This window comes from Vicugna pacos, chromosome 8 (genome assembly GCF_048564905.1).
Source record: "Vicugna pacos chromosome 8, VicPac4, whole genome shotgun sequence".
In the NCBI taxonomy this organism is placed as follows: Eukaryota; Metazoa; Chordata; class Mammalia; order Artiodactyla; family Camelidae; genus Vicugna; species Vicugna pacos.
In genome coordinates, this window is record NC_132994.1 from 64668496 (window position 1) to 64685392 (window position 16897).

The 16897-nt window shown below is 44.4% G+C and overlaps 1 protein-coding gene and 1 pseudogene across 1 annotated transcript in view; one reads left to right on the top strand and one right to left on the bottom strand.

Moving 5' to 3' along the window:
- The window catches only part of PPP1R14C (protein phosphatase 1 regulatory inhibitor subunit 14C), a 79440-nt gene that overhangs the window by 12358 nt on the left and 50185 nt on the right, over positions 1-16897 (top strand). The gene's annotated exons all lie outside the window — the stretch shown is intronic.
- On the bottom strand, positions 11970-15327 carry LOC102544713 (small ribosomal subunit protein uS12-like; annotated as a pseudogene).

A 16897-nucleotide genomic window follows, 5' to 3' on the forward strand; every position in this document is an offset into this window, starting at 1 on the left:
GCTTCTTCCTTGTGGTAGGAAATAGGCTGTCTCATCTAAGAGACCCCCGTTGGTTTGGATCATGGTTCTTTTTCCGTCCTTTTTGCAGGACATCACCTTTTAAGATAGCCTCTCCCATCTCCCTGGGGAAGGACTGGGCGTGGTCTGCCCAGAAGGACGGGGGAGACTGTCCCCACCCGCCTTTATTCGCAGACTGGTCATGAGCCGTCATCCTTGGCTTCCTTTAATTTCCGCCTTTAAATAATATAGCTCTCTCAGGGATGTTTTGAGTATTAATGTCAAAAAATCATCCTAAGAAAAGCCCAGGATATTTATGAAAGCGCCATTAGCAACAGCTGTGATCTTTTTGCCATGATTAATTCTGCCTTATTAATACATATATTCAAATGAAATTTAGGTCCTTTGGCCAAATAGAGAGAAGAGGCTTTTGAAGGTTTGTTTTGTTTTGTTTTGAATAATTTTTGGTGGGCTTTACACCTTGATTGAAAATTTGAATCACACACCAGCTTTTGTGACTGTAGAATAATCTAATTAATGTCTCAGCATGAAAAAAATCTTCTTATTGGATTGCTTCAAGAGAATTACCTTTTTAATTCAAGAGAATTATCATGTTTGAGTTAAGTGACAATAGATAACATGCATTCTGGATACAGATCTTTTTCATAGGATATCTTTTTTATATGCCTAGAAAAAAGACTGCAAAGACATAATAACTACAAATAGGGCTTTTTTAGTGTTGTTACAGGTAGTTTTTATTTTATGTTTTGAACAATGAACGTGTTTTCCTTTTATTAGAGAAACTTTAAGTTATTTTTGAAAAGAGGTGGGTGTGGGATCTTGCTGTTTGTTGTCACCATAGCAAAAGGGCTCCTTGCTCTTCTGTGACGTGAGCTCTTTTTGTCACACAGCTTGACAATGTTCAGAGCAGCTTTTGGGATGTTTTGCCTTCTCTTCTTTTTGAGATAGCCAAATGTTTTTGTTTTTTAATTGCAAATAATTAAGGGAAAAAAATGAACCGACAAGTTTGTTTGATTCTTTATATTTTTCAAAATAAGTAGTGGTCATGCTTTTGGAAATTAGGGTGTCTGTATTTTGGGTGGAAAGACCCATCTCATGGTGCCACCAACCACGGGGTAGAAGGAAGGTTAGATGGAAGAGAGGATCACCTTTTATCTTCTTTCAGGAGCCCATCCCCATCCTCCTGCTCGAGGAGGGGCTTTCTTCATCTTCAGCCTTTCCTTCATGTCCAGAGTCATGGAGCTGTCTGTACTCTTAAGGTCTGTGCATTTCAAGTATGTAAATGTTATAAAGTACTGGACACCATACACACAAGACGCTCCTTCCCTGTCTCTTCTTCCCTTTGCCCAGATCTAACTGGGAGCTTGTTGATACTTTTTGTCCACATTTTGTCACTTTCTGCTCCCCCCAACCCACTGCTGTGTCACTGCCTACCCTTTCTGCCAAGAGGGCTCATGCCCTCGGGTTTCTGAGTCCCTGGTTTCCATCCCAGTTCTCGTCTTTTGTGCTGTCAGCAGCGTTTGACTGCCCTGCCTTGTAGAGCCGCGCCATCCGTCATCCATCCATCAGCGCCCCCCGCCCTCCGTCCATCATCCCATCAGCCATTGTGTGGTCCATCTGTTCCTTTCTCCAATATCCATCCATCATTCCTTGCAACCACCTTCGACTTGGCCCACTTGAAAAAAACCTGATTTTTTTAGATGGTTTTAGATTTGCAGAAAAATTACAAAGATAGTACTTCATGTACTTTGCAACCAATTTTACTTATTAGGAACATCTTAATTTAGTGTGATATGTTTGTTACAATTAATGAACCAGCGTCCATACATTATCTTAACTAAAATCCACACTTTATTCAAATTCCTTAGTTTTTACCTAGTGTACTTCTTCTGTTCCAGGATTCCATCCAAGATACCACATTACATTTTAGTTGTCATGTCTCCTTAGACTCTTCTAGGCTATGACAGTTTCTCAGATTTTCCTTGTTTTTTAATAACCTTGACAGTTGTGTGAAGTACTGTTTAGGTCTTTTGCAGAACGCTGATCAAATGGGATTTCACTGATGTTTTTCTTATCATTAGACGTGGATTATGGATTTGGGGGAGGAGGGCCATAGAGGTAAAGGACCGTTCTCATCACATCCTGTCAAGGGGCTTCCTATCAACATGACTTATCACTGATGGTGCTAACCTTGACCACCTGGCTGGCGTAGTGTCTGTCAGGCTTCTTCACTGTAAAGTTACTCCCTCTCCCACTTTCCGTACTGTGTTCTTTGGAAAGAAATCACTATGAGCTCTCCGTTCTTGAGGAGAGGGGAGTTATGCTCTAACCCCTTCTGTTTCTACATAATTCGTATGGAATTCTTCTGCTTGGGACATTCGTCTCCTCTCCTCCATTTGTTTATCTAGTCAATAGTTTATTTAAATCATTATGAACTTGTGGGTATTTATTATGTACTTTGGGTTAAAAGTCAGTGCTTCTGTATTTATTTTGTTGCTTAAATTGTTCCCACTTTAAGAGCTGTTTCAGTTGGCTCCTTTATTATGTTTGACAAACTCCCATCATTGTGTGTGTGTGTATGTGGTTAATACTTCTTCACTTTCTGGCACTACAAGGTGTTCCAAGTTCATCTTGTATATTTCTTGTCCCAGGTGTAGCATCAGCCATTTCTCCAAGGAGATCTAGTTCCTTTTATTGGAAAGTGGTATTAGAAACCAAGACATGGATACTCAGTGTGCTTGTGGCTACTGGGGTGTCATTATTTCCAGGGTCTCTCAGCTGTCAGAGTAAGGAAATGTATGCATGTATACTAACCTGTGAATGTACATGTGTCTGTAAATATTTCTATAAGTGACCATCAGTATCTAGATTAAGCAAACATGAGTTCAAGATGATGTCTCCAACTCTAATCTACCACCACATGGATTATTCTAGCCTCTTTCTCTTGCCCATCTGTAAATTCTCACTCCATCAGTGAGACACGTGGGGTTCCCACCACCTGCCACCCATTCACTTAGTTGTTTGATTGTGGCATACAAGTATAGCAGTGTCAGAATCATTAACACACACCCCTCGGAACACAGCGTAATCAGCTAGAGTGCAGTGCTTATGTGCAGTTCACCTTGCATTTAGACTTAGACTCTACTGGCTTCCAGTTACTTAGGTCAGCACCTTTTCCCCATAGCGCCTTCAGTGGGCTTGTTTCATACATTTTTAATATAGTTACATTGTTTTGTCACATTCTGCATTCCATTTTGGGATTCCCCAGTCTCTTAAATTATTTTAAAAAATTTGCGTACTTAAGATTTGTTCTTTGTGTCGTAAAGTTCTATGTGTTTTGACAAATGCATGGTGTCATGTATCCACTCTTACAGTGCCATATAGAATAGTTTCATCACCCTAAAAAATCCCCTGTGCTTTAACCATTCAGCTGCCCCCACTTCTCCCTGAGCTCCTGGCGACCATGAATCTTTTTGCCATTGCCATAGTTTTGCCTTTTCTAGAATGTCATATAATTGGAACCATGTAGTATGTAGCCTTTTCAGACTGTCTTCTTCCATTTAGCAATCTGCCTTTAAGATTCATCTACCTCTTTTCATGACTTGATAGCTCATTTCTTTTTATAGCTGAATAATATTCCATTGTGTACTCAAAGACACGACAATTTGTCCTTGCAGCTATGGAAGGACATCTTGGTTGCCTCCAGTTTTTGGCAATTATGAAACAACCTGTCATAAACATTTGCAGACAGGCTCTTGTGTGGATATAAATTTTCAAGTCATTTGGGTAAATATGCCAAATATACTTTTAAATGCTAGGGACGCAGATGTTAGGGATATGGCAGGGAACCAGAGAGGCAAAGTCCCTGTGCTCTAAAACCAAATACCATAAACAAGACAAAATGATTTCAGCTTGTGAGAAGTGCTGTGAAAGAAATAAAACAGACTAATGGGATAAAGAATAAATGACTGTAGCCAGGTTGATGGGACCAGGAACGGCTTCTCTGAGGAAGTTTGTTGCATTTGAACCAGGACCTAAATTACAAGAGATGTCACCGGCTGTGCAAAGACCCAGGAAGCCGAGCTTTCTCCCAGTGGGCTCAGTCAACGCTGATGGAACCTGACATGGTCAAAAGACTAGGGACAGAAGAAAATATGAGATGAGATCATAAGTGGAAGTATTTTTTGAAAAACTTTTTCTTGTAGTATAACATACAAAATACACAAATCCTAAGTGTGCAGGTTGACCAGTTGTCTCGAGTTGAACCCACAGTGTAATCACCATCCAGGTCAAGAAACAGAACATTGCTAGCACCACAGAAGTCTCTGTTGTGCTCTCTTTCCACCGTTAGCATCCCCACCCACTGCCTGCAAGGTACTCTGATTGCCTTTTAAAATAATTTTTATGTCTGTGTCTTTTGTTCAACATTGTGTGAGATGCACCCAAATCGTTGTACGCCATTGAGATTTGTTCACTGGAGTTGCCATATAGTATTCTATGTGCAAATACATCACAGTTGGGTTTTAATGTGTTCTGCTTTTTATGGGCCCTGGGGAGATTTCCAATTTGGGATTATTCTGAATTGAGCTGCTGTGAACATGATCGCACACGTCTTTTAGTGAACATATGTCTGCATTTTTGTTGGGTTATAGCCATAGTGGTGAAATTGCTGGCTCGTAGGGTAGGCATATGTTCAGTTTTGCTAGATACTCCTAGACAATTTTCCCAAGTAATTATAGACCTACATTCCCACCCCACAGTATCTGGAAGTTCCAGTTGTTTCACATCCTTGCCAACACTTGGTATTTTCACTTTTTCATTTTAACCATCTGTTAGGTATATAATGTTATTGCAGTGTGGTTTTAATGAAGTTCAGTCCTTTTTCATGCTCATTGGCCCTTTGGGTAGCCCTTTTGTGAAGTGCCTGTTCAACTCTTTTGCCCATTAAAAAATAAACCTTTGGATTGGGTTGTCTGTCTTACTGTTTTTTAATGTATCCTGGATACTAGTCTTTGCACATCCTAGATATCAGTCCTTTATCAGAAATACGTGTTTTTTAAAAAAGAATGTACCTGGTGAACACAGCCCCCAGGGGCTCTGCTTCCATCCCTGTTTGGCAGCTAATTGCTGGTGTGCTCCGTCCTGCCCTGTGGGCAGGGCTGAGGCCTCCTCAATCTGTGGGGACAAAGCAGGAACAGGCATGAGTGGCTTCCAGACTCTTGTCCCTCCTAGGATCCATCCCACATTCCCTTGACCACAGCCTGCAAAACTGAACAGAACTGGGACCTTTCTTCCAGTTCTAAACATTCATTCTTTTCTATTCCTGTTTGGTGGCCTTTGGTGCTAGCAAGTAACTTACACTTAAAAGTTTTTCTGGTATTCTTTTCTCTTATAATAAAATAAAATATTTATTCCAGAAAAAAAGAAATATGTGTTTTATGTATTTTCTCCCACTTGTGAATTGCTTTTTTCACTCTTTTAATGTTTAAGTGTTTTTTGGTGAACAGAAGTTTGTAACGTTGGTAGTCCTGTTTACCAGTTTTTCCATAGTTAGTGCATTTTGCATTCTGTTTAAGAAATCTTCGTCTGCTCCAGGGTCACGAAGATGTTCTCCTCTATTATCTTTTGGATCCTTTGTGTTTTACCTTTGGTAGTTATATCTGTAATCTATCTGAAATTGATGTTCGTGGATGGTATACTGTAGGGATCCAGATTCAGTTTTTCCCATGGGGGCATCCAGTTGCCCCAGCACCACTCATTGAAAAGATCACCCTCTTCCCCACTGTGCTGTGGTCACAAAACACGGGACCTTGTGTGTGTGGGTTTATTATAGATTCTGCAGAGTGTGTTTTCATGCTGGGTGGGACCTTCCCAATTTCGTCACCAGACTCCATCTCCAGTTCCTGGCACCGTGGCCCCTGTGCTGTAAATGGTCAGTAAGTGCCAGGTAGTTGATGGTCAGGTCTGAACCTGCCTTTCAGTAAGAGTGTGTGAAAACCCTAGGTTCAGGTTCAAAGGAAAGATACTAAGATCTCATTTTAGAGAAGACTTTACTTGACTAGTTAATAATATTTCTTCAGCAGGGCCAGATGTGGGTTTTGACAGGTCCTGCTGGCCTAAGTCCTGGGGAAGACCAGTCCAGTGAGTAAGGCCGCATCTGTGTGACCACCCAGCCCGCCACCCAGTAAATACTTGTCACGGGCTTACCATAGGCCAGGCGTAAAGTAGAGCTATGAAATAATGGGATTCATTCCAGAGTTTCTATTTTTGATTTTAGAACATTGGTTCTAAAATCTTTCTTTACAAGTTAGACGCTCAGTGCAAGGAGGGTAATTTTTGGAATTTTCTTCTGTTTCTGAGATAGCTTTGTTGTTCTATTATAGTTATGTAAAATTTTTGGTGTGTGACAGTCTGGGGTAAACATGCAACAAGCCTAAGAATTAGAGGCTTTATGTTGCTATCAGCTATTTTAAAACAAAACCCTACAAAAGAGAAGGGATTAAACAAAAAAAAAATTTGAAGCACATTATTTCATCCAGTGAATTTAGTGAGCAGTGAGCTACTCTTCTTATTTTTGTAGTTTAGCATCAGCCCAAAGCCCACATTCAAGGAAACAGAGACACGCATTGTCAGGAGGTTGGCATCGTGCCTAGGAGGGGAGTCAGGGTCTTACATCAGATTGCCCTGCAAGTGGACCTTCCGCTGGGCGCTGCTCCTGGTGCCTGTCCACCGGGGACCTGTCAGTGGATGGCATGTCCATGGCCACCATCTTGCTCTGTTATGCTGGGGACCCAGTTCATGTCCCAGGACCTCTGTGCTCCCTGCCCTGGTCCAGGGCTGTGAATGAGAAGGGATGGACTGGGCGGAGGCCTGAAGCTGGAGCTGGACGGTGGGGCTGTCTCCGCTAGCACTTCCTTGCCCACTGCTGCCTGTTTCTGGTGGTTTCCAGTTGCAGCTGCTCAGAGCCCTTTGTGCACGCTGGGAGAAGCAGCCCAGGAGCTGGGCCTCCGCCTCAAGAGCGGGGCGTAGACTGGCGAGAGAACAGGGTGTCTGTGCTGTGGAGTATTGCTTATGGGCAGCACTTTGATTTGTTTTCTTATTTAGTGAATGTTAGCCTTTCTTTTTCTTTTCTTTTCTTTTCTTTTCTTTTCTTTTCTTTTCTTTTCTTTTCTTTTCTTTTCTTTTCTTTTCTTTTCTTTTCTTTCCTTTCCTTTCCTTTCCTTTCCTTTCCTTTCCTTTTCTTTTCTTTTTTTCTTTTAGTTTGTCTCAGTTGAATACTTTGATGTATTGAGTGAAACCTCACCTATCCAGAAGTTACTTATTTGGAACACAGTGGAAAACCTGAAAGAAAGCCGAGTGGGTAACTCTGAGAACCTGAGCAGCCGCCCTGGCGTGTTTGTTCGTTCTTTCTTGGAGAGAGCCTTAGGCTTTTGAGAGAGGCTGTTTACTCTTACTTTAGCCATGGTTTTAACAAGCTTGGTTTTCTGCCTTCTTAGTTCACTGAGACTTAGAAGCAGCAAAGCAGGCTGCTAGTAAGTACTGGGAGAACATCTCGAAGTGACAGCTGACAGCCTGACAGTAAGGGGGTTGACAGAGAATCTATAAAAAGCTCAGAAGATTGGAGCCATCTTCACAGGAGACAAAGAGCTCTCTGTGCATCCGTGGCCTGGAGGGATGCAGTGCAGCAGCACGTCTGACCCGAGTCCTTAAGAAAATACCCAGTTATATTGGTAGCCTGCGCATCAGAAGGCAGGTTCACTTACAGCAATTTTCAGAAAAAGAGTGTAAACATTGGTTATCTGGAATAATTTGCTTACATGGTTAGAGACACTGTTTTCCTCAAGATACTAAGTAGATAAAACAGTTCTCCCTTTCTCCCCTTGTCATCCCATCGCTCCTCCTTCTCTCTCCCCAGTTCTGCTGCCCTCTTCTTGCTTTCTTCCCCCCTTTTCTGTATCCCCTTCCCCTCCCCACCCTCCTTCCTGCCTTCCTCCTCCCACCCCGCTGTCTCCCCTTAACTGCTTTCCCTTCCACTTTCTCTCCTCTCTCCCCATCACCTTCTCCTCCCCAGAACAAGACCATTTCCCGTTTGTATTGTCTTTGAAGGACACTAGTGTCTAGGGGGTTGCTGGTAAAGATAGAACAACCAGCTCTCAGGGGAAAACTCCCCTGATGTATAGCACTTGCCCATGTCCTTGGTGTTAACACTCCTTCCATGTTTGATTTCAGGCTGCCATTGTAAAGTCACTGAACTTGGAGCAGGGAATTAACCTCAAGAGTGTAGACAATAGTGAAATGTAATGCAATCATCAGAAAGCGATGAGTTTTGAGTATTTATTAACTTTAAAAAATATAATTAATTTACTTGTGTGTTTCTAAAATTTAATTTTTAATGCTGACTGATTAATAGCTGGCTTGTAAAATTCCTGAAAATCTGACAGTTATCTCTCCTGAGCTGTATCAGCCAGCTCCAGCACCCCATCAGAGCTGAGGGACGCTATGTAATCTTCCTAACAACAGTCTAAACTCTGTGAGAGCATCCCAGAAGCTCAGAGATCATCTGTTCTGACTTCTCTGCCTGACACCTTAGTTCCATCTGCAGCCTGGTAAAAGGATATTCCAGGACTCCTGCTGCTCAGATTTCTCCTGCCCCAGTACGGCATCCGTGATTGACGGACACATTTGAAAGTTCAGGCACTTTCTTCAGCCTCCAAATTGGGACTGGAATTTAATCTCTTTCTCCTGTTGCTTTCTAGTTTCATTCTTAGGAAAACAACCTGATTTGTGATTTCATTAATTTAGCATAAGACATGTGTTTGTAGGGGTTCTTTTAAAGACCACCAAACTATGTCATTAAGTAAAATCAACAATATTTTTTAGCATTTATTATGTGGTAGGCATTCAGGATCTCTCCTGTTTTTTGCTGAAGAATTTATTTTACTGATTCATCACTCATATTTTAAAGGATATTCATTATATAGGTTTTATTTAACCTGTATGTGTTCATTATATGGTATATTCATTCACAGGTATGTGTGTATATGTATATATGTATATATACATATATATACATATATACATATACACACATACACACATATGTATTTATGTATTTATTATATTATTCTTTCAACATTCAGAACTTCAAGTTATCATAGGTAGGAAATACTTGATTCTCTCAGGCCAGTGAGACTAGACAGCTTTCTAGAAGATCTCTCCAACCTTGGGGCGCTGGTGCTTTTACGACCTGGTGAAGCTCTTTTGTGAGTATGTTTTTGGAAATGCAGCAGACCACGCATGGCCTTCTGTGTGAGGCCCCATGGAAGGGGTGGGAAGAACATGGCCTCAGAGTCAGGAAGACCTGAATTATTGAAGCTGAGGTTACAGATTTTTTTTTTTTTTTCCTTAAGAAGCCTTGGCTTGTTCTGGGTCTCAAGATAAAATTCTTTGGAAATGCTACCTGACACCTCTCCTGGTGGGCGGAGCTGCTGTAACAGGAAGCAGTGTGGGTGAGGGTGCTGTGGGTGTAATGGGTTGGGGGATGGGCTCGTGACAGGAAATGTGAGCGCAGTAAATTGAGAGGATGGCACGGCAGTTCTATGTCCCTAGGAGGCCAGGCCTGCCATGGGGCTGGGTGTGGGCATGAGGTCGTGCCCTCCATGTTGGGCTTGGGCACCTGCCTTCTTGGTCTTGCATCAGCCACATTGCTGTCTAAGTTGGTCGATCAACTTACCGCCTGAACTCCAAACCAGTACTTGTCATGGCTTCCCTTTTTATTGATCATGAGAGGAACCACTCAAAAAGAGTTGGAGGGTTTTGATTTTGTTTTTGAAATAATTTTGAGTTTACAGAACAGTTGCAAAGATAGTACTAAGTTTTCCCACATCCCCTTCACCCAGCTTCCTCTAATGTTAACATCTTATAACTGAGTACATTTTTCCAAACTAAGGAATCCACAATATTCTTCTTCTCTTCCAGGACATAATAATCCAGGATATTTCATGGCATTTAGTGGAGTTGCTTTTTGACCCCTTCTCCCATGTCCCACTCACTCTTGGAGCTGCCTAATCCAGGCCCTTACACCTGTCCTTCTTTTTCTGGAACAGGTGCCTGGACCCAGCCCCAGCCCCTTACCACTCACATGTGGACCCTGGCACATTATTATAGGACCCCTGTCCCCAGTTCCCCCACCTTCTTCTGAAATGCCCTGGGCATTGACTCTTTGCAGGTGGCTCAGATCTCTCCCTGCGTGAGAGCTAGGCTCCCCACGGCCTCCTTCCTCACCTTCCAACGTCATCTTTCCACTCTCCAGTCAACTTCCACCTCTTCTGCAGACGCCGGCTCTCTGGGCAGCCTCCTTCACACTGCTGAATATCTCATAATAGCTAACCTGAGTCCTACTTGTGTGCCAGAAACCGTGTTAAGCTCCTGACATGCTTTATCTCAATCTTCAGGACAGTACCTATGAGGGGGACTGATTAGGAAACCGAGGCACACAGAAGGTAAAGTAATGGCCCATAGTCACAATACTGGTATATGGTTGAACACGGATTTGGACTGAGGACCTTAAAGTTCATCAGCACACCAGTCTCGTCTCAGATTCAAGGTGGCCCAACGTTCCCCTCCCCCAGACCCCCCCCTTTCTCAGTTAGGCTCCTACCCATCACCCAAAGCCCCAGTCAGGCCTCATCTCCCTGGTGTTTTGCATTGTAGGCTGAACTCAGTCTCCTTACCCAGCACTTCTTAGTATTTATAAATCAATTAAAAATAAACGCTATGGCCTCACTGCCCTGGCACCTGCTGTGTGCTGCCGGTGCTGTGCTTTCCTATGAGCACGTGTCTTATTTTCCTAATTCGTCTGTAAGCCTCGAGGGTAGGAACTTTGGTTTATAACATATTGTGTCCTCCAGAAAGTCCAGCAGATTTTCCCTGTTCAATAAATGTGTTTTAAGAAGTGTGATTTCCTGGAATATCATTTGATCATGAATAGTGAAGTGTGCTTCTTTCTGGGTCTCATTCTACTTGAAACATACAGTGAATGGCTTGAACACTGCTTACAGTGCTGCTATGGCATTTAATCCCCATCGAGCAAATAATAAAACCAAAAAACAATAAGCCTTCCCCATATTAACTCTTTATCCTCATAACAAACCTATGAGGTGGGTGTTATCTTTAATCCCACCTTAAAAGGGTGGAAACCAGGCATGGAGAGGTTCAGGAACTCACCGAGGGCCACAGAGAAGCTGGTGGAGCAGGAAGGAATGTTCCTCGTGGGCCGAGTCTCCTGGATTTGTGACAGTGGGGTCTTTGCCAGCAGAGGTCACGGATGGATACGGAGCGAACCTCCTCTTTTTGTGAAGTCAGAGTGGTCATTTATTAAGGATACAGAACTTTGGAATATGGAGCATATTTTCGAGAAAGTGAGTTTGTTAATATTGTGAGTCTTGATAAATGTTTAACTCCTTGCTCTTTATGAGTGCTCAGTAATTTCCTTTGCAAAGTATCACATAAAAAGCACAAATGAAGGTGAGCTCCCTGGTTTGGAGCCTGCGAGGGCATTTCTCGCTGCAAGGGAGTGGCTGTGACGTTTCCAGGGTGGGGGTTTTTGGGGTTTGGTTCCCCCCCGGATGGAGGTAGGTAATTACTACAATTCTTACTTTGTGTGGTTTGTCAGTTCCAAAGCTGAATCATTTTACAACATCTGACCCTGTGTTATTGGGTAACCATAACACATGGCCTTTAACTGTTTTTGGTTTCAGGCTGGTGTTTTTCTTGGTTAAATTGGTTAAAGTAAAACCTGGATGTCTGACTACAGGTGTGCTTTGAGTAGTGCGGTTTGAACCACAATTTTGAAAATACCTGTGGTATTTTTAACCACCATTTGGTTTACTGTCTTTTTCTTCTTTTCAACATGTGAAAGTTTATGACTGTCGTGCTTTCACCATCAAAACTTACGATCTTGGTCTTTCCTCCTTGCCTCTGTGTAAGGCCAGAAGAGAGACACTGGCTACTCTGACCACCTTAAAGTGGACTCCAGGTATGTCACCAACAGCATGACCTTTGTGACCAAATCCAACAACCAGAACTTCATCATTTTCCTCAATAAAATTCAAACAACCATCACTGGGTACAAAGGCTGTGATTTTTTTTTTTTTTTTTTCCATTCTTGATTAGCTGAACCCTGACACACTTCCTGACAGCAGAATTTGGCTGTTTGGCTTCAACCCCTACTTTTTCGAGCACAGTTCCCTTTGCATGAGAAGCTCTGCCGAAAGGGTTGGCCTTCAGGGCTGTGCCCAGACGGGCTTTCTGGTACTGCTGATCATGCCATTCTGGTCTCACCAGCGGCTGCGGAGCTTCCTGGTAGGACAAAGGCTGCGACGCTTGCCTTCCCTGCCGGTGCCACGGGCTGGAGCAAAAGAAGGGTTCGCTGGTCTTTATTGCTTCAGCGGGTCCTGAACTTTCTGAAGTTCTGTCTTCTGTAACAAGATCTCTAAATCTGCCACACTTAGGTCACAGGTTACTCCAATAAAGGATTGAAAACTCCACTGGGGGTATTTGGAGCACTGGCCTGACACAGCCTGTGGGTTTTTTTCCCTTTCTTGTGGGATTATCCTTTGACCCACTACCTGGTTTTTTTTTTTTGGTGGAGGGGGAAGGGGGTTCTTATGTTTGAGGTGAACAGGAGGGGCCCTGTGGGGCACCACGAGGTGAAGGAGTGTGGGTTGGGGGTAGAGCCCATGTGATGCTTACAGTCGCCCTGCTGGTTAGTCTGGACAGGCCAGCCCTGGGGGCTGTCTCCAGTTCAAAGGGGTGCCCATGGGCTCCTTGAATTACAAAGCCAGGAATTGCTCCTAAAATCAAGCTTGAAGCAGGATGCTTATGGTACAATTTGTCTCTGATTCTCTTGGGACATCTACCTCTCGTCTTGCTTCCTGTTTCTAGGCAACATCTTTTGGTTTATACTGAACTTTCCCCTTGATCGTAAGTCTTAGAGCCGAAGGGAGGACAGAAAAGCAACATCCTGTTTCTTCTCTTTCTGTCTGTGCTGACACTGAAAATACTGAGTAAGTTCAGGCTCAATAAATGTGAGAACTTCCTTAAGGTGTTTGAAGGAATTACTCTTTGTCTAATTCTCGCTCTGCTTCTTTCTACCAATATTTTGGTGGGTTAGGGGGTTGGCGTCTTGGGGCGTCTTGGGAGCCAGGAGAGCTCTTACGATCATCTTCAGCTAGTCCACGTTCAGACAGATCCCTTTCAGATCATAGAAGTGAGATTTTTCTTTGAAGCTGTTGTTGGCAGGGAGGCCCACGTCAGGTGGGTCCCTGTCACCATGCAGGTGTCTGGGTTCAGCCGAGGACTGGGAGGAGCCTCCGAATCAGGAGAGTCCTGTTCGCTGTGTCGGGGACCCTGACTGACGAGGCCCCTCAGGAGCTGGGAAGAAAGATTGGCAGGAACAGTCAATTATTTAAGGCAGGTACTGATAAATTTTTTTTCACATATTGAGATATAGGGAAGTCATTCTGGCTTATATGTGAGTTAACTTGAATTTTTTGCTAACTAAAATAGCATGTTTGTGGCCTATCGAACATACATTGTACATCTGCTTTAATTGTTAAAGCAAAGGGAACATTGACCAGAAGTAAAGAATGTCCACGTTAAAAACAAAGGTTAAACGTCCTTCTTCCTGCTGGTCCTCTTTTGATGCTAAGACTCTCCTCCCAGGTGCCAAGGGCACACTGTACATACTGGACGTGTATGTGCTGGTCTGTTTTTCCTTTTCTTTTTTTTTTAAACCTTAAAGAAATGTATCCCTTACTTGTTTCATGTTCTTTCTTCTGACAAAATACAAAACTGTGCTGAAAACCCTGCTTCTCCGGAGCAGTTTCTCAGAATAACTTAGGAAGCGGGCTTCTGCACTAGTCCTCGGTTTGGCTCAAATCAAACTCTTTTCTTGTTATTGATTGCTTATTGATTATTTTCATTGGCAGCACCCCCAGGCAAGTGCCCTGGCCTCACCCCTAGTGTCAGCTGGCCTGTCTGTCTGTCTGTCTGTCTACCTTCTGGCTTCCTGAGGTCCTGACTCCATGTCCTGTTCGTTGCCTCCCTTTTACCAGAAATTCTGACATCCGTGTTCCCAGGCCGCACACTTGACCCGAGTTCCCGACAGACGTCTTGCTGGGTGGTTTGGCTGTAGATGTTTTGGGCCCTGTGTTGCCCTCTGAACACAGTTAAGGCCAGTCTTAACTGCCAGCAGAGGGAACGCAGGCCTTTCCCCTGCACCGTGTGTCCGCAGACAGGGCAGGAGCGCCGGCTTCACGAGGCACATCGGACGGTTCCAGAGGAACTAAGACACGGCGCTCCTGTACCTGTTGTTTCTGTGAAGGCACCGGGGACAAGAGATGGAAAGTGGAGTGGCAGTTTGGGCCCATATATGGGTCTCACTTCAGGCCAAGTTTATATTGGGAAGGAGGCTATCTTGGGAGATAAGAAGTGAAAATTCTTACCAGTGTGACCGAGGACTGGACCCTGCCTGTTGACAGCAATGAAAGGAAACAGGATCATGTGAGGCGTGTCCGAGGGGCTGTGGGGTTGCTGTCATTTCCCCCAGAGCCATCCCTGCTGTCCCCTTCTCCTTTCCATGCTGCTGTCCTGTCTTTCTCTCCCGGGGATGGAAGCAGCGAGCAGGTGGGGGAGAGTTACTTCAATTGGGCCAATGGCACCTACATCGGAACCCCAGGGGCCGGATCTGCCCAGTGACTCTCCCAGCGATGAGGGGACAGACCTCATCGCCAAGGCCCTGTCTTGGGCGAGGAAGATGGGCTTCTCTTTGCTGTCTGTGTCTTTCCTCTTTGCTGTGCACTTAGTCCTGGTTGTGGAATGAACATTGTCCAGCTGTTCATCAGTTTCATGGTTCATGAACACGCCTGCCCCACATGGCTGAGTGCTGTGACATCGTTTGTGCGTGTGTCCCGCAGGTACCATGAGGTTTTTGTGCCCATTAAGTCTGTCTGCATGCTGTGATCAGGGGCTGGCACCGTAACGGAAAGGTTCCTGGTGACTGTCTCGGGCCCACCTGGGAGCAGTGGCTGGAGATCTGGACTAAGGGCCCGGTCTGTCTGATAACGGCCTTTGTGGGAGGCTGGAGGAGACCCTAAGTGTGGGCAGAGGAGCGTGTTGGGAGCCACAGGAACAATGGAAGCCCTATGTAGGCTGCAAGACTGGGTCAAGACCATCTCAGGAGACCTTGGGCTCTAATCGCAGGGGAAGTGGGTTACAGCAGGTGGAGATCCGTTACTCACCTTCCATGTGTGACCAGTCCTGGAAGTTCAGTTCTTCAGTTTTAGTAAAGCATGAATGACTTATAGACCTGCTGGAAGTATCTCAACCAAGGAGATAACCGTGTGTCTAAGCAAAGCATGGTCATAGAGGCGTTACCTTGATGGCTGGGTTTCCACTTTCGTTTTTTGGAATCTTTGAAGATAAAGTTCCACCTGGCTTTCAAAGTTGTCATGATGATACAAAATCCTGTATCAGGGATGCTGAAGAGAGGATTTTTGTGCTGTTGGTTATTGTGTTACCATGGATGGACGTGGTCATCTGAGATGAAGAGCTGGCTCACTTGGGTTTGTTTCAAATATCCTGACCCGGGTGGGGAGATGCGCTCCCTGATATGTGGGTTTTCAGATCTCACAGCTGACTCGTTCCTTCATCCACAGAGGAGAGAACACGAGATCCGTGGACCTCTCGGACACCGCAGGCCCAGCCGGCCTTCCAGGGAATATCAGTACTTGTTAGCTTTCTAGACTCTCTGTCGCTCCGAGTACTGAAGTCCTTTTTAAAGCTCTGTTCTACTTCCTACATTACCCTCCCAACCTACTTCCTCCCAGGAGGAGACGAGGCCTTCGGTATCTGCTGTCCTGAGAGTGGAGCCAGTGTGGGCAGGCGCAGGGAGGCCCAGGGAGAGACTTATGGCCTCCGAGGACTTCGTCCTCACAGTGAGGGGAAGGGACTCCCGGGGGCTGAGAGTCCCAGTAAGTGTCTGGACTCGAGGGCCTGGCCACGCAGGCCTGTCTTTTTACATGAGCACTAACCTGGCTGATTTTCCCTTTATTAGAATCTGAATCTGCATCTCATGTTAAACCTCAGGTGTTGCTTCAAGAACTTTTGAAAATCGTCGCCATCATTCATGATGATGAGTATATCTGTGAAATGCAACATTCGTATTATTATTTTTTAGTGTGGTTTTGATGAAACTGAAAAATAATATCGTGCATAGAACGAGTGGGGAAGATGAAAGTTTGAGTCCCAATGGCGCATCAAACTGACTGCGTGACCTTGGGGAAATTACTTAGCCTCTCTGTTCTTCGTTTTCATCATCCGTAAAATTGGGAGTAACGAAAGGGACATTGTGAGAATTAACCGAGGTGATCCGCGTGGTAAAGCGTTTAGCACGGTGTCTGGTAGATACGAAGCTCTAAAAAATGTTAGCTATCATTCTATTTGAAGCAGCATAGCGTAGACGGATGCGAGTCTTGGCTTCCTCTCTGGCTGTATGACTGTCGGCAAATAACTGAACCTCTTTCTCTGAGCCTGGGCTTCTTTGTCTGTAAAATGGAGTGACTAGTTTCACCTACATGGTAGGGCTGTCACAAGACCTACACATGGTAGGTAGTGTTTGGGGAAAACGCTTTCACAGAGTATAAGCACTTTGGACTGTCAGACATGGTCGTTTTATATTTCATCCAGCGTAAAGGACTCTACCCATGTCGTAAACCTTAAGAGCTCCTCGGTTTGCCTCTGGTTGTCTTCTCTGATGTAAACGTTGTCACAGCCGTACAAGCCCTCTTTGGAAGCGTGGTTTTAAGCGTGTATCTGG